This window comes from Camelus dromedarius, chromosome 8 (assembly GCF_036321535.1).
Source record: "Camelus dromedarius isolate mCamDro1 chromosome 8, mCamDro1.pat, whole genome shotgun sequence".
Lineage (NCBI taxonomy): Eukaryota > Metazoa > Chordata > Mammalia > Artiodactyla > Camelidae > Camelus > Camelus dromedarius.
Window position 1 is genome coordinate 9,667,463 of NC_087443.1, and position 24,031 is coordinate 9,691,493.

Here is a 24,031-nt window from a genome sequence, read left to right on the forward strand (position 1 = left end):
CATCCCACATGTGTGGGCCCTGAGGCAGTGGGAGGCCAACCCCCTCAGTAAGAGCCTGGGAGGGAGGGAGGAAGAGACCAGTGAGGGCAGGTGCCCTGGAACCACCCAGGACTGAGGGGGAGCAGCACCTGATGTCTGCAGCCATGACAGGGAAGGCAGCCAGGACCCTGGGGCGGAACCAAGTCAGGGCCCCTCAGCTCCTGGCACTGGCCTCCCAAGATGGGCACCACTGTGACACGCCCCGGGAGCCCAGCCCAGTGCGAAGTTCAGGTCTCAGATCTTCGGGCCCAGAACCCAGACGAGGGACCACAGTGTGGCCCCGCCCTTCCTCCTAGGCCTCTGGGTACTCAGACTAAAGGATGGAAAAAAGCCCCCAACCCCAGGCCAGGAGCAGAGCTAAGGCAAGGCCTAATGCCTCTGCCTTTGCACCAAGCAGGAGGGCTGCGTACGGAAAAGAAAGCACGGAGACCGCCTGCCAGGCCAGGCCCGGGTCGAGCCTGCAGGGGCTCAGGCCACATCAGGGCCGGCACACGGACAGACTGAGCCAAGAGCTCTAGCCAAGGGCCCGGGGAGGATGGTGTCTAGCCAGCAGGGTCCATGTCTCTGCCCTGACCTGGGGGTTGGTAGAACCAGGCAGGGCCCAGAGACCAAGGGGTGTCATGTATTGTCCAGGGAACAGGAGAACAGAGCAAATGGTACCCAGGACTTAAAGAGAAACAAGGCCCACTTAGGGTACAATGTGCCACCGCCCAAACCCTTAACTACAGCACGGGGCTCAGCACACCGCTGTTGGGCTCCCCAGGGATGGCTGCTTGCCAACAGCCTCCTTCCTGCTGTGTGTGCATTACCTCTCTAGACCCACCACCACAACGCTGAGGTAGCCCCATTTCACAGACACTGAAACTAAGGCTTGGACAGGGTGAGTGACCTTTTAAGATCACACAGCAAATCAGTCAGAGCTGGGATTTGAAACTGGCTCTGCCAGACCCCTGCCCACCAAATAGAGCAAGTTATTGGCTCTACAGCCAGCTGTTCAGGGACCCGGCCAGGCTGGCTGGGTTTTGTCCGCGACGCACACTCAGAAGCGTAAGGCTGCAGCAAGACTGCAGTTCAGTGCAGCGGCGGCCACGGGTTCCCAGAGCCCCGCCCACACAGGTGGCTGCAGGCAGCCTCCCTGTGAGTCACGTGATCAACATCAACCTGCTTCCCTGCTCTTCTTCCCACCCCCCACCCCCAAGCCTGGCCTGGCCCAACTCCATTCCTTCCCTGGTCCAACAGCGCCCACCTCTGGCCCAGGCAGGGAAGGCAAGAGAGCTTGGTTCCTCCAAAACCAGAGAAGAGCAGCCAAGATAGGCAGGCCAAAGCACAGAGGGGCCGTGAAATGCTGTGCCTCCAGGCTTGTGCTCCTGAGAGGGGAGACCACGGGCTTGGGTGCCAGAGGCTCCTCCATAGGCAGCGAAGAAGACACCAGCCCACCCAGGTCAGGGGAGGGGCACCACCCCAGACACCCGGTGCACAGACACACCCACCCACAAACACAACAAAAAGAGGGCCCTGAGCCACACACACCTGTGCCACCAGTGCTGGGCACACACACTGGCCCACGGAGCTGGAAACGAGCCTCGCATGCCTGTGACATGGTCCAAAAGGAGCTGAGCTCACCTGCTCACAAGCTCTCCACTCCAGTCCCGCAGGGCAGAGCACTCCCTGTGCCATGGCTTTGGTGGGCCAGGGAGGGAGTGCGCACCTTGTGTAGCACAGCGACTGCCCAGGGGCACTGGGGGCCCTGCGCAGCCCATCTGGTAACAACCCCGCTGGTCTCCAGTGCTGTGCCACCTGGCAGGCCCCACCCCTGTTAGCCCTGGGCACAGGGGCCGGCCACTCACCTTCCTGCAGGGCCTGAAAAGGGTTGTTGACCTCGATGACCTTGACGGAGCAGGTGATCTTCTAGCTCTGCAGGATGTCATCGCTGAGGCTCAGGTCTGCTGCGGCCAGCTGGAAATGCCCTGTCGTCCTTGGCCACATTCTCCTGGAAGATGGCACCTGGAGGAGAGGAGGGGTCACGACCAGGCCTAGAGAGGGGCTCTCCTTCCCCACCCCACCTCCACCCTTGGCCTTTAGGTGCTCGCAGGACTGCAGGTTGCCAGGTGGTGGGAGTTCTGGGCTGGAGTTCCAGCCGGGTAGGAGAGATTAAGGCTCTCCTTGGTCCACCAGCACAGAAATACACCCGCCCCCATAGGCCAACACACTTGACGTGAGTTACACATGCACATGGCACATGCTGCCACCAGGTCACACAAGTCTCTGACAACCAAGCCACCTCATGTATGAACCATGCCCCACAGAATGGACTGAGCCAAGCCGGCATGACCTCAGGCAGCACCTAAAGGCCCTGACATGGTCACAGGAATGTCATCCCAGGAGCCAGAAAATTTCCCCGCAGGCCAATGGCCCTGGCCCCTATCCCAAAAACGGATCAATGACTTCCTTCTGCCCTGCTGGCCTAGAGCAGAGCAAGCAGGTCTGCGGTGGCTTTCCTGTGCCAGGGGCTTCTTTATGCAGGGGCTTATGGTGACTGATCACAGACAGCTCAGTCCCAGCCTGGCTGCCTGGGCTCTGCCTCCTGTTCTCCATCCCTCCCCGCTTTTTCTTCCTCCAAGTACACTGGGGGTCTCTGGAAGAGGGGATTGGAGAAATTTCCTAGACTCCTAGCCTCCTGACACAGGAAGGCTGAGCCCAGAAGGGTCCATTCTTAAACCATGAACAGCTCCTCCAGGGTGGCCTCCAGCTGGACCTTTGCATCCTTGCCTTGCCCAACTCTGTGCACTTACACCTGAGATCAGTCAGACTCACCAGAGCTGGGCTCTGCAGCCTGGACAGCTCTGGAGTCCTCCCTCCTCTCCAGGATCTGGGGGTCATCACAGTCCCAGGGTTGGCCCCAATGATTCCCCCCGAGCTGGGGGCTGGGCAGGAGGAGGGAGGTCCCCTTCCATGCTATACCCAGAGCTGCAACGCTGACCTCAAGACCCAAGCCCCACGGACACCACCACCCACCACTGGGAAGCAGGCTTGGCCTGGGTCTCTGCCTGGGAATTGCAGCTCACCAAGCCCAGGCCTAGTCCCTCACCACCCCTCACACCCCTGTCTGGCCTGGCCCATCATTCCTGCCTTCTCACACCTCCCAACCCCCAGTTTCTCCCAGCTCTCTGGTCTTTCCCAACTTCTATAAAGGCTACTGCTGAGAAGCTCCCCAAAAGCAACCCATCAGTCCCCCAAACTTGCCCAACTTTCTGGGATTTCCCTATGCTGATACCAGCTCCCACACACTCCCCATCCACAGGCCCCCTCCTCCTCTCCTCTGTCTCATCTTTCCTCTCCTGGTTCTCCCTAAATTGGTCACATCCTGCTCATCTTACACACACACATTCCCCCAACACACCACTGCCCAGGCTTCTCCCCTGGCTCTCGTTCCCCAGACCACCTGCCAGCCCCCAACACCTGGGCCTTGAGAAACTCTGGGACTGTCCAGGATTGGGCTGCCATTGCCACAATCAAATACATACACATTCCCACACATACACTGAGAGACACACAGACACACACCAGGGAAACAGGCAGACACTGTGTCCACTCTAACATGCTGAGAGACAGTCATGCACACACCAACACAAGCTAGGATGGCCCCACACACCCCAATGCTCTCTTACAGTGACATCAACATGGTGCCAGGCCCATACACAGCCACACACGCTGACAACACCCACCCACCCACGTTCACCCACAGTTCAGGTTGGGCCTCTTTGATCCTGCCCTGCCAACCTGGTGAGACCAGGGCCCTGTCTGACCCCGGACCCCCACTGCTCTGAGCTGAGAGTAAAGGCTAGCGCTACCCTGCCTGAGGCCCAGCCAGGGTCTAGATGTGCCTCTAGGCTGGAGCTTAGGCCTTAAGTGTCCTCAGAGGCCAAAAGGTCCCACAGGGGTATTGGAAAGTTGGGGAACAGTGAGAGCCCTCAGGAGCAAGGAGCTGCCCATGCACATCTCCCCCGCAGGCAGTGCAGCCTGGATCTTCTAGGGAGCACCACCCCCAAGCCCCTCAGATCAGGGAACAGCCAAGTTTGCACGCTATGTGCCCCCAACACTGCTGAGGCCCCCCTGCTCAGCCTCGGTCCCGCTGCCCACCGCACCTACTGAGGTGGAAGATGGAGTCGACCTGCACCTACACGCATTGGCATATCCAGCGGAGAAGTCACAGTGTCAATGTTTCCATGTCCCCTGGGCATGCGGCTCATCTGCCCAGGGCAGGGCAAGGCCTAGGGCAGCGCAGAGTGGGGAGGTGCCAGTCCAGGTGCAGTCCCATTGAGCTGAGCCCAGTGCATCTTCCCCGGCCTGCCTGCTCCAGCCCAGCCCAGTGCCATCAGGCCCCTGCTCTGAATCTGGTGGTGGCTGTGGCAGCCGGGCCCACACAGCGGCTCGTGGCTCACAGTGTGTCTGGGACCCTGCGAGGAGCAAACTGCAGAGGACGCCCCCTCCCCCTCCCCTCCCACCCTCAACTCCGCACCCTCTCCCCTCCCTGCCTGCCTCCCTCCCCTCCCCCCTCCTCTTGACCAGGTGACTGGGATCTCAGCCTTGCCCCGTGCTGCTCTTCCACTCGAAGCTTGGAGAGGGTGCCAGGTGCTCCTCACTCCCAGCCTGGGGGATGTTCAGAGGCCAGGATGGAGGGGGGAACCACCAGGGCTGCGGTGGGCAGAGACTTGGCGGCCTGGGGCCTCGTTCCCCCTGTTCACCAGACGTGAAGATGAAGAAGTGCAGGACTTGCACTGACCTCAGGGGTTCCCGGAACCCCCGGTGCCCACCGACCTCAGCCACTGAGTGCCTCATGCCATGACCCCTGCCCTGGGCAGAGAGACCCTCAAGGAGCCAGGCCAAAGATAGCCAGTGGAAAGATGGGGAGGGATGCTGAGCCAGGCACCGGGATGCAAGGGGACCCGCCGTGGCCAAACTTCTGGAGCAGAGCTATGGCCATGGGCTGGACCCTAGATGGCCCCAGGGACCTTGGCAGGTGCCCATCCCCTGCTCCACAACTCGGGGTTCAGCAGCGAGACAGGCAGGATGCTCGGACTCTGAAGCCCAATTCATGGCCAGAAACCAGCGCATCCCTCACCTCAGCGCCTGGAGGTGAGGAGATTTCCAAGGGGCTGGCCTGTTCAGACTCCAACCCTGCACAGAGCCTTTGACACGAGAGCTGGGGTTGAGAGTTCCTTTCTCTGAGCCAGTGGAGAGTGGGGCTGTCTACACCACTAGGTGAATGTTTCTGGCCAGGCACCACCACCAGATGTAGAGGTAAGCTATTTGGGCTCCAGCCTGGGAGGAGGTGGCAAGCCTGAAGGGTAGCCACCATTCCCCACTGCCCCACCCCCCACCAAGTTTCAGACAGACTGGGCTCCACATGGCACACCCAAGATTTGGGGGAGACAGCTGAGAGTTCCCAGACCAAGATTCCATGGAAGTTTGATCTGGGAGCACCTGGCAGAGCCTCCTACCAGCGTCCACTCCTGGGCACCCAGGAGCACCCCTTAGCCCTGTCGTTGGCCTGGCCCCAAGGCCTCTACCTTGATCAGGATCAGGTGCTGGGCATGAGAGATTCAGAGATGCTTTCCTGGAACCCCTCACTCAGAGGAGAGGCAGACAGTTAAACAGATTATTAAAAGATGTGGCAAGGACCCCAAGTGCCATGTATGCACAGGCACGTCCTGGGCTGTGATCTAGCCTGGGAGGAAGAGCCAGAGGATGGCTGACAGGAAGAGGTGACAGCTCTAAAGGCTGAGTGAGGGTTACCAAGGGAGAAGGAAGGGAGGCTCTCAGGCACTGAATGCTAGTTAGCCAGCCAAAGCAAGAAGAAAAAGTATTGTGCGTGTGTGTGTCCGTGTCCATCCGTGTGTATGTGTCTGTGTGTCCGTGTGTGTGTGTGTCCCCGTGCTGCCTGGCATAGAAGTCACTGGCAAATTTTACCTTGGAAAGATGGGGGAGGAGGCCGTGGAGAGGGGCCAGTGCAGGCTTGGAGAGCAGTGAGGCAGCCCTTGCAGTGGCTGATGGGACTGACTCGGCTGGGCAGGGGCAGCCTAGGGGAGAGGAAAAGCTGGTTTGGAGAAACAGTAGGGAGCCACATGGACTGGCAAGGTGACTTCCGGGATGAGGGGCCAATGGGCAGAAACAGAAAATTGACCAGGTATGCAGGAGGCCAAGCTGTCCAGCTGTGTGGTGCTCACACAAAGGCACTTCCTCAAGAAATCCATCTTGGCCTCGAATTGTACAACATGCCCCACTCAGGTTCTACAAACTCTCCATGTCTCCCTTCTCATTCCCTGGAAATTCTACCATGTACTGGCTGAACACCTGCAGACACAGGATAAATAAAGAATGGATTTTATTATATAACAGTTTGGTTCCTATGGGGACTGTCTCCACCTCAGAAGCATGGTAGTATATTCACCCTCTAGGGGCTCAAACTTGAGAACAAGAGCCACAGGGTCGGGGATTCTGCAAACACTTGTTTGGACCCCTGCATTATGGTAGTAAAGTAGGCATGTGATAATTCTAACCCAGTTAGAAGGCTTTCTTGATATTATGCTAGGCAGAGGTAGCATGATTGCATTGAGACCAATCTCAAGGCCCCCTTCCAAATACTAAGAAGTTTTGAGGAGACAGACAGTTTTGAGACTTATGTCAGTTTCTAGTTTGGATGATGAGGTCCCTCTAATTTGTGACCTGAGGGCTATGACTCAGGCTGGCTTTCCCCTGGAAGCTCTTAGCCAGAGTATCCCCTTCCTCTCCATCTCCCACAGTGTGGGGTTCTTCCCCATCCCAAGATGCTCAGCTCCTAATGCTCATCCTCCTGCACTCCCAAGCCAAGCCAGTTTTCCCTGCTAGACTGGAATGGCCTGGGGAGCCCTTCACTAGCCAGGAGGGGCACTCTTAACAGGTCCCATTTCTCCTAGAGCTGGGAGGCTGGCCCAGAGATGACTGAGGCACTATGCCCCCTACCTCTAGGCAAGACTCTTTGAATCCTGTCTTCCACCTCAAGTTGGGATTACCAGTTTCCAAGGACATTGGCTATTATTGGGGCTTTAGCAGGCTCATAAAATCTTTAAGACTTATTGATCCTGGCCAGCCCAGTCCCTTTAAGAGCTGATAACCTCAAGGACTGCAAAAGCTGGCTCCCCTAAACCAGACTCCTGGGGGAGCAACTCAACCTGAACCTTAGACACTTAGGAGATTAGATCAAATCTAATACACTTTCCTCATGAAATCACTGGGAGAAGCTGATTAGCAGGGAATTTCCACTGAGACTGAGGGTCTTCTTACTCCAGTGGATAAAACTCCTGTTGTTCCTGGGGAAGGTGACTGTTTATACTGGGGTTGGAACTTGGGGAGAGGCATGTGAGGACAGGAACATAGAGGCAGCACCCAATGAGACTGTCAGATCTCTCTGGTGACAGCAACCCTTCAACTGCCCGTCAGTCACTGGACCAGTGTGTGTCCAGCCAGAGATGACCCTGCCAGGCTGTGTGCCCATGAAGGGGACAGTCTCCCTGCCCCCAGCACTGTGGTTCTGAGTGTGGACAGTGGAACCAGACTGTGTGAGTCTGTGACCCCAGCTCCAGCCCCTGCTGCCTGCATGGCCTGGGGTCACGGGGCTCTGACCTGCTGGCCAAGGCTTGAGCCCCTTTCATCAGGTTTGCTTTGGAAATTAGAAACCCTCAGACCTCAGGAAGCTCTTGCCCTACCCTCCCACGTGGGGGGAGTTTTCTGCTGGCCACACAGAGAGTGAGCACTGGCTTGCACGTGTACACAAGCACACACACAGAAACACACACACACAGACACACGTGCAGAGTGACATTAAATAAGGATGATGAGGCAGGATCAGGAGAGGAATAGATGTGAGCTTGGTTATAAGACAAAAAATCATGAGGTTGGATGCATCACCTACAAGTGACACCACTCCTACACTTCTCTTGTCTTATCCCACACACGCCTGAGGACATCTCTAGAAGTACGACCAGAGTCAGCCCGACTGTGCAGATGGGGAGACCGTCCTGGAGAAACACCAGGATAAATACAAGATGTAGAACAGGTAACAATGAGAAGTTGAGTCTGGAAGCCAGGTCGTCTCCTCACAGCTACACACAGAGCCTCCCCGGGAGCCGTGGAGAGGGCAGGGCTGCTGTAACTGTGGAAGAGGTGGGTTTGTGAGGAGGAGGGGGTGAGCAGGCAGCAGCCCAGAGGGCTGTCCGGAGGTGTTGTCTGAGGAATGAGTCCCAAGAAGTGGACCCCAGGAAGTGATGTCACGTCCTTGATAACAGACCCCAACAGAATTGGAACCCAGTAACCAGGCACCCACATTCTAATGACGGCCCCTGAGCCAGCTCACTTGGCTGGAGACAGTTCACAGAGAAACATGTTCTTTCAGTTTTGTGAACTCTCGGGGCTTCTCGTCCAGGAAACCCTGGAGTGAGAGGTTTTTGAGAGGCTGTAGGCGTTGGTGGAACCCTCAACCCCAACACCTCTGCTCTATTATGAGGCGATCACTTAAGGTAACACCGGGCAGCCTGGAGCAGGCCAATCTGGGACCAGCCTCCTCTGGGAGCCCTCCCTGGGCAGGCCCACTTCCCCTCATCTCCATGTGGGGGAAGGGGGACTTGAGGGGAGGTGTCCCCTCTGGGCGGGAACCAGCCATTGAACACGTGGTAATCTGGTGGTCCTGTCATGGCCACACCCGAGGACAGGGCTGGCAGGGGGGAAAGAGGACTCCTGAGGGGCCTTTTCTCCATGCCAGTGGGAATCCAAGCCCTTCAGGTTGTCAGCTTTCTGTCCCTGATGGAGGTCTGTGCAGAGAGTGGTGTGTGCGTGTTGAGACTGGAGCTGTCTTATGGGTCTGAGAACCAGTCAGGACAACCAGACACGGCTCTGAGGTTTCTGCCTGGCTGCTGGGCACTGTGTTTGCAGGACTCCTCACAGGACCTGGTCCATAGACTACCCCATGCCATCTCCCTGCAGGAAGGGCAGGTGACCCACGACACCAACAGAGTCCAGGACAGGCTCAGGGTGAGTGTGAACGAGAAGACTCCACACCCAGGAAGTCCCAGGTCCTAGAGCTGCCCTGCTGCTCCCCTGGGCTCCCTCTTAGAGGCCTGCTGGCAAAGGAATCTGATTCCCCATCTCTCCCACCCGCCCTCACAGCCCAGGCCCTGCCTTGGCCAGATGCAAAGTCAGTGCCCACATGAGTCGGAATCTAAGAGACTTTGACAGAATCTCAGTTCATGTTAAGTCAAGGAAGTTTCTGCATTTTTCTACAGACCGTCCTGTTTCTCCTCCATCCCCACGTGTCCACGTTGGCCTGAGGACCCTGATCCCTCCCACCCTGGGATCAGCCTGTCTTCTATCTCTGGAATGTGATGTTGTGGCAGCAGTCACAGGGATGAGGTAGTTCATCAGGGAGCTGCTGTCATTGCTGTGCTGACACAATGATCTGAGACACTGATGCATTTAATCATCGCCTTCCGCCCCTTGTACTGGTGATGCTGAGAACCTTGAATCCACTCAGGGATTCCCTCTTACACCTCTAGCACAAGAACTTTAGGCTTAACCATTTGATCTGAGCTCCAGCCTCAAACCCCTGGGGGTCCCCGGTGCTGCCTCTGCCTCAGGTCTCTCATCTTTCCACCCCAGAGGGGAGCTAGACCATCAGGGAGCAGGGATGAGACCTACAGGGTGTGGAGCCTTCAGTGACACAGGCTGGAGAAGCTGGTGGTGACTCTGGTAACTGCCGTCCTGGGCAGCAAGCTCTCCTACATGCACACATTCCTGGGCAACTATAAACTTTCGTCACTGCCCAGCAGGTCCTGGACCTTCTGTTCCAAAGGTGAGCACTCTGTTCTCATGGGACATTGGTGACTCAGCCACTTACTAGCAGTCACATGTGGAATTGTCACCCTACCTCTGTGAGCCTCAGTTTTCCCCTCTGCACACTGGGGTCAAGAGAGGATCAGGCCCTAGGAGGGCAGGAACAGAGGGGGCCCTTCATGGAAAGTGCTTCCTGGGGCCCTGGCCCCTAGAAAGTTCAGCTGGAAGGGATGAGTTTGGGCTAATTGGTCACTGTCCTCCTGCCCATGAGGAAGCCTCTGCCTCCTGGGTCACTGGAACTTTGGCTTTGGGTGGAACTTTTTTCCCATTTCAAAGGGGACATGTGGTCCAATAGCTGTCCCTGTCCTAGGAGAGTGAGGGCAGGGACCCCTGGGAGGGAGAAGTGGGGTCCCAGGCACATTCAGATCTGTGTGATGGGGCTGGTTGGGCTCATTCATTCTGCAAATAGGAAGGTCCACTAGGGACAGGTGCTTTCCTAGGAACAACCATCATTTAATGCATCCAGCAGACAACAGCCCTGCCCTCCAGGGCTTCCGTTCTCCCAGGAGTCACACCGTCACACAAGACGTCACATCCAGGTAGTGCTCTCAGTACAGTCCACGTGACTCCTTCCTGATCTCCCCTCTATGCCTTCCACACAGGCCCATTTCAATTCAGCGACCTGGGTGTATGCTACTGAACACCATCTGGTGCTGGGGAGGCAGGGGTGTCCCCAGATCTGATATTTGCTCCAGGAGCAGTTCCCCGCTGGGGACAGTACCTCACAGACATTGACTGCCCCCAGCACAATCTCTTCTGATGCCTCCATCTCTGCTCCCTTGGTGGGCTGCAGAGCCCAGGCCTTTTTCTCAGCATGGCCTGTGCTTCCCTTACCCTTCAGGTTCATGGAGTTTGAGGCAAAGGAGGAGATGCAGACTCAGCAGGTGCAGTGGATGAAGGGGGTGCAGGGACTGCCTACTCCAGTCCCACCAAAGCCGGAAGTTTGGGGGCCCCCAGCCCCAAAAGTGGGCCCTCAACCAGGTACCCACATGCCCACTGGACCTGAACACAAAGGTAACAGGGGCTTAGGGGTGGCCACTGTCCCCACATCAGTCCTTTTCCCTCAAGGGGGTCATTGGTATTTCAACCTCAACTGCCATCGAGGAGTCTCAGCTGCCTTCACCCTGGGGTACTGATTTGGTCAGTTACAAAACTCCCATCTTCCTGTCTAAGGCCACCACATACAGCCTGCCTGAGAAGTGGGCTGGATGGGGAGACTCTTGGAAAATTAGAGGTTCCACAATTCCTCACATGTGACTCTCTTAGAAGCTCCCCCTTACCTCTCCATCTTCATTTCCCATCAATGTGGGTGAAGATACAGTTGGCCTTGACTCGAACCACACCCACGTCCATGTTGTTCAAACACTGTCCGAACCAACATGTGCACTGCGTGGTCAGGAGCTGGACGCAGGAGCCCCTCACCTTTATTTCCTCCTCCCGCTCTGCCCCAGTGTGTGTGCCCAGGAAGCTACACACATCCCAGGGTCCCTGGGAGACCAGGGCACCTAAGGAGATTCCCCCTGAGGCTGTTAAACAGTATGTGGACACCATGGAGGAGCTGGCAGGGCCTGTCCCCTCAGCCACTGGTGGGCTAGATGCAGAATTCCAAGAGGACAGAAATGAACTGAAGCAGGAAGAGAACGGAACCTACACGGACCCGGATGTCCTGAGCTACGCTGACAAGCTGTGCTCCCAGGAAGCCTGCGTCACCAAGGTGGGCTGGGCCTGGAGCCTGGGGGCTGCAAGATTCCAGGGATTGGCACTCTCAGCACCCAGGACTAGGGTTCTGCCGGGTCTTTGGGACTTAAGTTCTGATCCTTGTCCCTGAGTGCTCTCGCTCGCTTGCTCATGCTCTCTCTCTCTCTCTCTGTGTCTAGCTGACTGCCTCGGTGGTTTAAAACAGGCTACCTTGTGGAGGACAATGGGGTGGGTCTCTTTTTCACTTTCCCTCCAGGTATTCATGACTCACAAGTTACTCCAGGCCAAGGATACTCACAGACTCTTCCTTCATTCTTAGGTAGAGGCAGTCATTCACCCTCAATTTCTGGCAGAATTGCTTTCCACAGAACCACATCTGGACTTCTTGGCCCTAGCTGAGGAGTTGGAACAGGAGGCAGGACTCACCCTTGAAGAGGTGAGCCAGAGGAGGGAGGGACACCCAGGGAGACGAGGGAGGGATGGACCCCAGGTAGAAGAGGGAAGGCAAGGGACACCCAGGTAACCAAGGGAGGCAAGGACCCAGGTCAGCCGGGGGAGGGATGAGACCACAGAACAGGAGGCCCACATGGCTATGTTCATCCCTCCCCTGCCTGGAAGGCCTGGCCTTGTGGAGGGCCTGCTAGGGACTGGGTGCGATGCAGGACCATAGGAAGGAGAGGATGGGGGCCCAGAGGGAAAGGAAGGACACACAGCTCAGAATAAGGCCCAGGAGGATAGCAGTAATGCTCTAGTGTCTGTACTTTGACTGGAGTCCTGGAGACATCCCCCCTCTTGCTCCCCAATGCCATCATCCCCTGCCCAGCCCTGCTTCTCCCCTCACCCATGTATGCAAGGCCAGTCACTGTCCACCTCCCTCCTACCAGCTGGTGCAGAAACGATTCCTGGACCTGAAGGAGGAGTTGGGTGTGCGGGCACCCACCAGTCACAGTGCACCCCATTTGGACTCAAGCACTCGTGAGTCTAATGTTGGCCAAGATACCAGACACGTGACCAAGACCCCCAGGTAGGGGTCAGTGATAAAGACAGCCCACCAGACATTGATTTTGAGGAACTTCTAAGGCACTACTGAGCAGACAGTGGACCAAAGGCTTTATTCTCTCTCCAGGACATCATGATTTCCCTCCATTCCAGGCTGGACAGCCCCTCTCACCTCCTCAGGGTCAAAAGTGCACTGCACGGAGCCTGGGACCCAGTGATGCTTCAGTTCTCAGAGAGACGTCTCCTCTTAGGGAGGCCCCAGGGCCAAGGGATGGGTCCAGTGAGCACAAGGAGGAGCTCCGCAGCCTGGCCTTCCTCTTGGCTTCTCAGTACAGCCTGTGGCCCTGGGGGATGTCCCAGAGCTCTGCCCCAGGGTCCTTGAGATTTCTCTGCCCTGAAGGTCAGGGGGCTCCCCAGGCCCCTTCCCCTCAAAGAACTGGCCTCAGCCCAGCACCTCCACCAGCTGTCAAATTGAGGAAGCGGCCTCTAGTGGAGGCCCAGTGTCTGCTGGGAAGCTGTCCCTGCCCAGGCCTGACCTCGGGATCTGGGGGGCCTGCCTTGACTCTGGGGCTGGTTCGACCCTCACAGGCAAAACAGACAAGGTGTGACCTGTTTGTCACAGGGAGGAGGAGGAGAAAGAGACACTGCACCCAGTAGGGAACAGCAGGCCAGTCCTCCACTGCCAGCCCCCAGGGGGTCCCCAGGGGACCTTAGGGGCTCCTCCTCATTCAGTGCTGACCCCAGCTGAAGTGGGGGGCAGGGAGGAAGAGCAGGGAAGGAGGGGGGACCATCAGGGCCAAGGTGGGGTGGGGTGGTGGGGAGTTAGAGGCTGGGGGAGGAGGGTCTGGGTGGCTGTGGGTGGGAGCAGCACCTTGGGGTGATGTATTTAAAGTATGAATAATGATAATTTTGTTTGGAAATGATCTCAGACCACTGTAGTCTTATTTGTGTCTGCACTGCTCTACAGAGAGGGGTCCTGAGAAGGAGGCTGAGGAGGTCCCAGGAGCTACAGATCCACAGGGGGCTGACTAGAACTTCCTTCGCATTGACACGGGGTCCTCAGGCTGCTCCTGGGAGCCTGAGGCTCTCACTTTCCCCAGGGACCCCTGCATTGTCCTATTCCCTCGAGCCTGATTGGCCACGGGCCTGTGGGGCATCCCAACATCATCTGAACCCCTGAGCAAACTAGGGATGGAGAGATGTTTTCATGCCTTTCAGCCCTCTGGACACTAACCAGTTCTCTAGAATGGAGCCTGGAGACAGCCCTTGGCCTTGGGGAGCTTCAGTCTTCTTCCCTGAGGTGGCCAGATGACAGGCCAGGGTGTCCTGTCTGGGTGTCCTGACCAGACGGGGAAGACCTGGCCTGAGAGACAGGGCTTTTTGCCTCTCTGCACCATTGTAGAGGGAGCCTCTTCTATTCTCCTGGGATTACTGCAATGTGGGGAGTGGTGGAGACAGCTCCCTCTTAATCCCAAGGACACAAGGGGAATGGGCTGAGAGGAAGTTCATGGGGTGCCTGTTAAAGGTGTGTAAAAGGAGAATGGGGAATGACAGTCAGCATCGCTGTGGGATTTGTGGGATTTCTGTGCGGGAGCATCTTGTCCAGGTGAGGGAGGATGACCCATCTTGCTGTGGCCTTAGGGGCTAACGAGTCTGCAAATGCGCCCCACAATTACTATTTGTTCCCTTCCCACACACAGCTGGAACTGTGTGTGGACTGGTGTCAACACAGATTTGTATTTGCGTATGAAACAGTTTCTCCTATGAGGGACCTCCCTACACTGTTGGTGGGAACGAAGTTTGGTGTAGCCATTATGGAAAACAGTACGGAGATTCCTCAAACAACTAAAAAGACTTACCCGATGATCCAGCAATCCCTTCTTGTGCATATATCCAGAGAAAACGCTAATTGAAAAGATACACGCACCCCAATGTTCACAGCAGCACTACTTACAATAGCCAAGACATAGCAACAACCTAAATGTCCAACGACAGATGACGGAATAAATAAGTTGTGGTACATTTACACAATGGAATACGACTCAAGCCATAAACAAGAATAAAATAATGCCATTTGCAACACATAGGTAGATTTGGAGATGGACACTCTAAGTGAAATTAGCCAGACAGTGAAATATAAATACCATGTGATATCACTTAAATGTGGAATCTAAAGGAGAAGATGCAAATGGACTTATCTGCAAAACAGAAACAGACTCACAGACATAGTGAACAAACTATCGTTATCAGAGGGGAAGGAAGTGGGAACGGGTAAATTGAGAGTTTGAGATTTGCAGATACTAACTACAATATATAAAATAGATAAACAACAGGTATATACTGTAAAGCACAGGGAACTATATTCAACATCTTGCAGTAACCTTTAATGAAATAGAATATGAAAGCAAATATATGTATGTTCATTTATGACTAAAGCATTACACTGCACACCAGAAATTGACAAAACATTGTAAATCAACTACACTTCAAAAAAATTATACAAATACACACACACACACACAAACGCAGGGAGAAGAAACATGAAGTGGGTAAATTCCTTGAAAACCACAAACATTTATAAAGAATAATATGAATGCCACAAAATCTGTTCCAGCAAGTAGAAGCAAAGTGATTATGTACCAACTTATTTTATGAGGCCAGCATAATGTAACACCAAAACCTGACAATGACAGCTGAAAAAAGAAAATTTCTGACAAATATCCCCAGGACACACACCCAAATTCTCAACCAAATTTAAGTGTGTTCATTTTCTCTGGCTGTTATGACAAATTATTGTAAAGTATTACAAATTACAAACTGTATCATTAAATTACAAATTACTATTTACTAGCTTAAAATATCTCAAATTTATTATAGTAATGTTTTGCAGGTCAGCAGTCTGATGTCAGTCAAGGTGTCAGCCGGGCTGATAGCTTTTGAGGCCTCACAGGAGAATCTGTTCCCTTTCCCTTTCTGGCTTCCAGAGGATGCATGTCATCCTTGCAGTTGTCCCCTTCTTCCATCTTCAAAGTGCATCACATTAGTCTCTGGTTCTATCATCTCATGGTCTCTCTGACTCAGTTCCTGTGTACCTCCTTTTATATTAAGTAAACCCAGAAAATTTGTGATAAACTCATCTTAAGATTTTTAACTTAGTTACTTCTGCAAACTCCCTTTTGCCATACAAGGTAACACTCACTCGTTGTCATAGAAGTGATTAGACATGGACCGCTTTGGGGAACCATAATTTAGCCTACAGCAAGAAATCCACAATAACACCTGCCATAAGCATCCACATGAATAGACGATCACCAAGGGGAATTTATTCCAGGAATGCAAGCCTGGTTCAATAGTCAAAAATCAACACTCTAACCTACCCTATGAAGAGTCTAAAGAAGAGAACCCATGCAGTCACATCAATTAATACAGAAAAAAACATTAAACAAAATTCAACACCCATTCATATTAAAAATGCTCAGAAACTAGGAGTAGAAGGGCACTACCTCAACCTAACAAAGAACATCCGCAAAACACCCACATCCCACATCATAATGGTGAAAGAATGAACACTTTTCTTGGTTTGAAAACAACGTTAGAATGTCTGCTCTTTTCTGTCAGTTTCCAACTTAGCACTACAGGTTCTAGTCAGTGCAGTGCGGCAAGAAAGGAAATGAAGGCACACCGACTAGAAAAGAAGAAATATAATCGTCATTATTTACAGATAACATCATTGTCTATGGAGAAAACTGCAAGGAATCTGTAGGAAAACTGATAATTATAATAAATAGCTTTAGAAAAATCCCAGAATATAAGATCCATACATAAACATGAATAAACAGCATTAATCATGCTTCCATATACTAGCAGTGACCTGAGCAATTGAAAACCAAAATTTAAAACATATACAATAGGTTTGAATTCAAGTTGGCGCCATGGAACCATCCTGAATTCACCTCCTCCCACAAACACACCAAATCTACAGTTACACGTGGAACAATTTCCTCTGGAAAAGCCTGAGAAATGGTGGAGCAACCCCTTCACATCAGGCAAAGCAGAGGGAAACCATATCAAAGCAGGCGGGAAAGGCTGAGACACAGTTTCACCAGAAACCCCACCCCTGGTGTGCACAGACACACTCAGGAGTAAACTCAGAACATGGAACTTCTACCTGAGGTGTGAACTACGAGGTTTGTACCCCCACACTGGGGCCTCAAACTTTGAAAGACTGACAACTGAGAGAGAAACCCCCAAAGCATCTGACTTGCAAGACCCTCAGGACACATGGCTGTGAGACCCACTGGGATGTGGTGAATTCAGGAACCCCTCTTAAAGGGCCTGTGCTTTTGGTCCAGGGCCAAGTGCAGAAGCGGCCCTTGGAAAAGCACCCACACTTTATGTGAAAGAGACTCATTTCCAAAATTTAAAGCATTGGTCTGAGGGGCAGGGGCTGCTGGGATACTCCTCAGGGACTGAGGCTGGTGGTGGGTGCCATCCTCCTGCTCTCCCTCTGCCTTAATAAAACTGGCAGGTACCATCTTTTTTTCCCTTCCCTTTGGGTGCCAGCTTTATGCTCCAGCCAGCAGGTGCCATCTTCCCTGCTCTCCCGCTGTCTTGCTGTATTTCTTACTTCATCTTTTCCCATTTCTTCTGCTCCTCTTTATTCAGAAGGTGTCATCTTTGCACCCTCCCACTGCCTCACTCCAGCCACATTTGCGCTCTCCGTCTGATAGGCTGCAGAGTGAGCGTATCTCCAAGCAGGGAATGTCTACACACTGGTGACCCAGGTTTTGTGGCTTCCACTCAGGGCATGCTCCTTGATCACCTGGCTCTGGAGGCCAGGACCGACTGCATGTCTCGGTCCCTTGGGCCTGTAACAGTTGGAGACACACTTCTTGGCAGGCTACCACTTTCAGGCGCACATTAGACTGAGACACCCCCCTAGCCTTTATGTGAAAAAAGGCCTCCTGTTCTAGCCTAAGAGCTTTGGACTTGGAGGCAGGCTTCAGGTTTGGCACACATCAGGAGGCTACTGAGGTGCTCTCAGGGAAGGTAGGCTGGGGGTGCCATCATTACACTCTCAGCCTGCCTTGCTACAGCTCACTGACATTTCCCAGAAAGGAGCTTGTATACTTATCTGAAGCCCTGTTCTTTGTGACTGTTCTCCAGGGGACACCTCCAGACTTCCTAGCTCTAGGGGCCAGCAGGGACTACATTTGCAGTCCCAAACCTCAAGATATTTGTATTCTTCAAAAGCTGTTACTGGGGGGTATGGAGTCCAATCAGTCTGAACCTTGGTGTTGAGATCCTCACCTTTGAGATACTGACTGGCCTTGGCACACCCTCAACTGCTGGGAGCTGTCAAAATAAAATTAGCTGCTTGGATAATCACAGTTTCATTGACAAGCAAGAGTAGGCAGGGCTAACTGACAAAGTTCATCTCCCACACAACTCTTCAAGACTGGGAGGGGTGGCTGTTTTACTTAATGCATAGAAGCCAACAAACAGAGTCAAGTGAAATGAAAACACAGAAAACTGTGGACAATGTACCAAAGGAGAGAACAAGATAAAACCCCAGAAAAAAAAAAAAAACAATGAAATGAAGAAAAGTAATTAGCCTGATGAAGAATTCAAAATACACTCGTATAAAGCCCACTGAACTCAGAAGACTAATGGATGAAGACAGTGAGAACTTCAACAAAGAGTTAGAAAATTTAAGAAAGTTCCTAACAGAAGTCACAGAACTAAAGAACACAATAATTGAACTTAAAAATACAATAGATGAAGCACGAGAAAGAATCAGTGAACTCGAGGACAGGTATGAGGAACTCCCTCAAAGATAGAAGCAAAAAGGGAAAGGAAGGGGAAAAAAGTGAAGGCAGCTAAGAGGATTAATGGCACAACATCAAGCACAATAACGTTCTCATTATAGGAGCTCCAGAAGAAGAGGAATTGGGGCAGAAAACATATTTAAAGAAACGAGGTCTCAAACTTTTCCTAACCTGGAAAAGGAAACAGACACCCAGTTACAGGAAGCCCAGAGAGCTCCAAAGCAGACTGATAACTAGTAAGAATCAGTAAATTTTGGAACTTCCTACAAACAAAAATCCAGGACCACCAATATCACAGAAATAAAAATATCATACGAGGATACTAGGAACAACTACATAGAAACCAAGTGAAAAACTGAGAAGAAATGGACAAGTTTCTGGAAATATACAGTCCACCAAGACTGAATCAAGCAGAAACTGACCTCTTCAACAAACCGATCACTAGACGTGAAATCTAATTAGCAATAAAAAACCTCCCTACAGATAAAAGTCCAAGACGAGATGGCTTCACTGGGGAATTCTACCAACCATAAAAAGAAGAACTCATACTAGTCTTACTCAAACCCTTCCAGAAGACTGAAAAAGAGGGAGTACTCCCAAACTCATTCTATGAAGCCACCATCACCCTGATACCAAAACCAAGCAAAGACACTACCAAAAAAGAGAATTATAGGCCAGTATCACTGATTAAAGTAGATGCAAAAATCCTCAACAAAATATTAGCAAACAGAATCCAGCAGCACATAAAAAAGTTCACAAACCATGATCAAGTTGGACTCATCCCAGGAACACAAGGATGGGTCAACATAAGCAAATCAGTCAATATAATACACCACATCAAGAGAGAAAGGACAAAAAACACATGAGCATCTCAACAGATGCAGGAAAAGCATTTGATAAAATTCAACACCCATTTATGATAAAAACTCTCACCACAGTGGGTATACAGGGAACATATATCAACATAATAAAAACTATGACAAACCTATAGCCAGCTTAGTACTCAATTGTGAAAAACTAAAAACTTTCCCACTGAAATCTGGGGCCATCAAAGTTGTCCACTCTCACCACTCCTATTCAACAGTCTTCAAGTCCTAGCCACAGTAATCAGGCAAGGAGAAAGAAATAAAAGGGATCCAAATTGGAAAACAAGAGGTAAAATTGTCACTATATGCAGATGGCATGATACTATAGATAGAAAAACCTAAAAGATCCACACAAAAACTACTAGAACTAAACAAATAACTCAGCAAGGTAGCAGGATGCAAGATTAATGTACAAAAATCTGTTGCACTTATATACACTAACAATGAATCAACAGGAAAAGAAAGTAAAGAAACAGTCCCTTTCTAAACAGCACCCAAAGTAATAAAATACCTAGGAATCAATCTAGCCAAGGAGGTGAAAGACTTATACATAGAGAACTAGAAAACATTGACTAAGGAAATTAAAGAAGACTTAACAAAATGGAAAGATATCCCATGCTCTTGTATTGGAAGAATCAATATTGTTAAAATGGTCATTCTGCCCAAGGCAACATACAGATTTAATATAACTTCTATTAAATTACCCAGGGCATATTTCACAGAACTAGAACAAATAATAATAATAACATTTATATGGAATCACAAAAGACCCAGAATTGCCACAGCGCTGCTGAAGAAAAAGAACGAGGCTGGAGAAATAACCCTCCCAGACTTCAGAAATATTACAGAGCTACAGTCATCAAAACAGCATGGCACTGGTACAAAAACAGACCTACAGACCAATGGAACACAATAGAGAGCGCAGAAATGAACCCACAAACTATTGGTCAATTAATCTTTGACAAAGGAGGCAAGAACATACAATGGAATAAAGACAGTCTCTTCAGCAAGTGGTTTTGGGAAAACTGAACAGCAGCAATGTAAATCAATAAAGCAAGAATACTCCCTCACATCATGTACAAAACTAAACTCAAAGTCGATTAAAGACTTAAACATAAGACAAGACACAATAAACCTCCTAGAAGAAAACATAGGCAAAACATTATCTCACATATATCTCGGCAATGTTCTCCTAGTGCAGTCTATTCAAGAAATAGAAATAAAAGCAAAAACAAACAAATGGGATCTAGTTAAACTTACAAGCTTTTGCACAGCAAAGGAAAACATAAGCAAAACCAATACCCTGTAAGACCTCATCATCCTTTGCATCCCATACCTACCATGATGAAAAGTCCACCACACCTCTGACAAGAGCCCATTATTGACTCTGACATCTCCATCCTCCACACCGCTACCTCACTTCACCTTTAGAAGGTCACTGGCCTAGCTGATTCCCTACCTTAGTTTTCTCCTGTCATTTCCACCAGTGTCGATCTAGATTCTCCCAAAATTTCAAAACTGATCATGTGCCTGCCTCTTTTCAAAAACTCTGATCCTTCTCCACTGCACAAACATAAAATCAAACTCCTTTCTGCCTACAGTGTCCTCCACAATTTGCCACCTAAGTCCTTTTGCAGGATTGGATTCCATAGCTTAGATTGTCACTTGCACCTATTATCTTTCTATCAAATTCACACCACTCAGAAAGGCTCAATTCAAACTACATTCTTTATATCCCCTACGTAATGTTTAGGAAAGGACTCTTCATGGAAAAGGCAAAATTCCTAATGAACAGATTCAGAAAATTAAAAAAAAATTGTTTTCCTCCTTAAAATTTTAAGTCCTTCTGGAAACACTAAGCTTTTTAAAATATCAGTTCTTCAAATATTATTAATATTTCAACCAAGAAATCCTTCAAAAACCCAGCATTGTTAACCAACATTTACTAAATACTAATAATGCACAATGGAAATTAAACTCTTATATGAAATATCATCAACCTGAAGGTAAAAAGTTATAGTCTGGTCCCAGGATTCTAACTCCAATATTATTTGTACTTGGATCTTTCTTAAGAAGGGAAAATATATATTTAGTAAGTGGACTTGACATTTCACCTAATAGAGACTTAAGTCACTTAAGTCCACAGCCGAGATATAAAGTTACCAGATCTAAATCATCTTCAGGCTAGGACAAATTCTCATCAGATTAAAAAAAAATTTTTTTTTGACTGAGATGTCATAGAACTAGACTTTTTCAGTACACATTTAAGCGTTAATTTTTTCTAAGGGCCCAAGGATGTGATGGGGAATTCCGAGCCTCTCACAACAAGACCTGGTGACTAGCACACATACCAGCAGGTGCACAGCAATCAGACTTACTCCAGATAAGTGATGTTGTGGGCAGTACCATCTTTCTGTTACCTTCTAGGACCTTATTTCTTTTAGGCCTGGCCTAATTTAATTCCTCTTCTGGCTCCTAGCCTACTGAGTTCACGTGAATCTTCACAGCTGTGTACTGTGAAGTACTCTGCTCCTGAAGAGAATGCAAATATTCAAGTATTTTTTTTTAAAGAATTTCAACTAGTCTTCGAACCTAGCTAGCATACGTGGTAAAATATTCCCTCTATGTATTTCTAAAATTATTGCCGTTCAAATTTGAATGTTTCTGAAATGAATTTGGTTGTAAGGGTAAAATATGCCAAAATTTCAAAATTATTAATAACACTAATTAAGGAAAATAGGGAGTAATGAAAAGAGCTCTGGCAACTGAAACAGGGTCTCAGTCTACAATCTCAAGTCTGATTCTTTAGCTGTGCGACCTTCAGAACTGGCTTCACCTCAAAACACTTTGTCATCTGAAATAGAGCTAGCACTGCCCTTCCCTCTCTGCAGGTGGATGTTCAGGTAACATGAGATAAGGTACATAGCACAATACCTGACATGAAGTGATCATAAATAGTCTGCTTCCTTCATACAACACAAAAGACACATATGAAGGTTCAGGGGTAAGGAAGCCTACACCTCCACAAGTCTGCATAAGCACAAAATATCACAAGTAGTTTGTTCTAACAACAAAAAACAAAAACAAGAATAAAAGCAAAACCACCATCAACCCCATCCCACTAACACTTCTGAGGGATGTGGAGCCAGAGAAGGGCGCCTGCATGTGGTTCTGCAAGAACTCCATCAGGGCGGCATACACACAGACCACTAAAGCTTTAACAGGAAAAGTCCACAGTCATTATGCTAAAACCTCTGGAAGCCTTTATGCTAGTAGGAGAGCTCACGCCAGGTAAAAGAGGGGAAAAGTCAAATTAGGCCCAACTCCAAAAGACTCCTTAAATAAATCACAACAGCGATGCTGACTTACCCTTCCTGAAACGCGAAGAGTACCATGCCCAAATCCATTTAAACACTTGAAGATGGAGACATTCTACACCCACACTGGTGCTTCTTCATGCCTTTTAGAGAGCCTGCGCAGGGGAGCACCATTGGCACCACGAAAGCCGTCCGCGGAAAAGGCAGGGGAGGGGGGAAAACAAGACGATGACTGCGGGGTTGTGCACACGCGCCGCTGAGAACCGCTGTCCAGACCGCAGCCGCCTCCTCAAGCATCTGAAGTACTTCGCGGCTTCACTATGGGGACGTCAAGGGAAGGCCTCTAGTCAAGCACCCTGGGGCTGGGGGCCGTTCCCGTCCAGGGGGTCCCGGGTCCCGGCCTCCGACCCCCGCGCCGCTCCCCCACTCCGTGCGCCAGCGAGGGCCGCCCGGGAAGCGCCGCGCGTAACGCCCCGGCCCCAGCGGTCCGGCCCCGCCCGAGACCCCCGGCGCGCGGACGACGGGGGATGCCGGCTGCGGTCCGGCTAGGGTAGGGTCACGATTCGGACACGACGCCACTGCCGCAGCAAACGAGGCGGAGCGGGAGGCCGGGAGGGGGCCGCCGGCACGCGGGGCGCGGACACTCACCACACCACGCGGTAGGAGCCCTCGCGGATGAGGCTGCTGGAGCGCGGCCCCAAGTATAAGACCTCCCGGCGGACCAGCTAGGGGCCCGCGACCGCCGCCGCCGCGCTGGGCTCAACGCTCCGCGGCCGCCGCTCGGCCTACGCCGCTCCTCCCGGAGGGACCACGCTGCCGCCGCCGCCGCCGCCACCGCAGCAGCAGCCGCCGCCGCCTCACGGGAGCCGCGGAGCATCCGAACCGACGACCGCTCAAACCAACTGCCAACTGCCAATGCGCGGGCCGGTAGGCGAGGGAGGGGCGCGGCCGAGGAGGGCTCTGGGGCGGGGCCTGTCCTGGCGGCGAGCGCGGGGATTGGCTCCTGTGGTCTGGGGGAGGGGCTGCGCCTCAGGATGGAGACAGGATACATGAACTGGTGTCCACACAGTTTGTATTTTTTTTCTATTAGGAATAATTTTGCTGTGAACATTTGTATACCAGTTTTTTTGGGATCTAGGTTTTATTTCTCACAGCTGCATACCTGAGATTGTTACGGCTGCGTTATAAGCAAACTCTATGGTTGGCCTTTTTAGAAACTCCAGACTGCTTCCAAAGTGGCTGCACCGTTTTACATAGTTCCACTAGCAGAATATGAGGGTTCCGATTTATCTCTACATTATAGCCAACACCTGTCATCGTCTGTCTTTTTGATGATAGTCATCCTCATGGTTCTGAAGTG

General features: G+C 51.4%; 1 long non-coding RNA gene across 7 annotated transcripts in view; it reads right to left on the reverse strand.

Moving 5' to 3' along the window:
* LOC135321790 (uncharacterized) overlaps window positions 1-23,568 on the reverse strand; it is a 57,623-nt gene extending 34,055 nt beyond the window's left edge. For 3 of the 7 annotated variants that reach the window (XR_010381861.1, XR_010381856.1, XR_010381854.1), the window contains exons 1-3: window positions 23,320-23,568; window positions 22,724-22,989; window positions 1,887-2,043 (exon numbers count right to left, since the gene is read on the reverse strand). This is a non-coding gene — a long non-coding RNA (uncharacterized LOC135321790). Of the gene's footprint in view, window positions 1-1,886; window positions 2,044-7,986; window positions 9,243-22,723; window positions 22,990-23,319 lie in introns of those variants that run through there. The other 4 variants (XR_010381855.1, XR_010381858.1, XR_010381857.1 and 1 more) reach the window with 4 other exon arrangements.
* Between the last annotated feature and the right edge of the window lie 463 nt (window positions 23,569-24,031).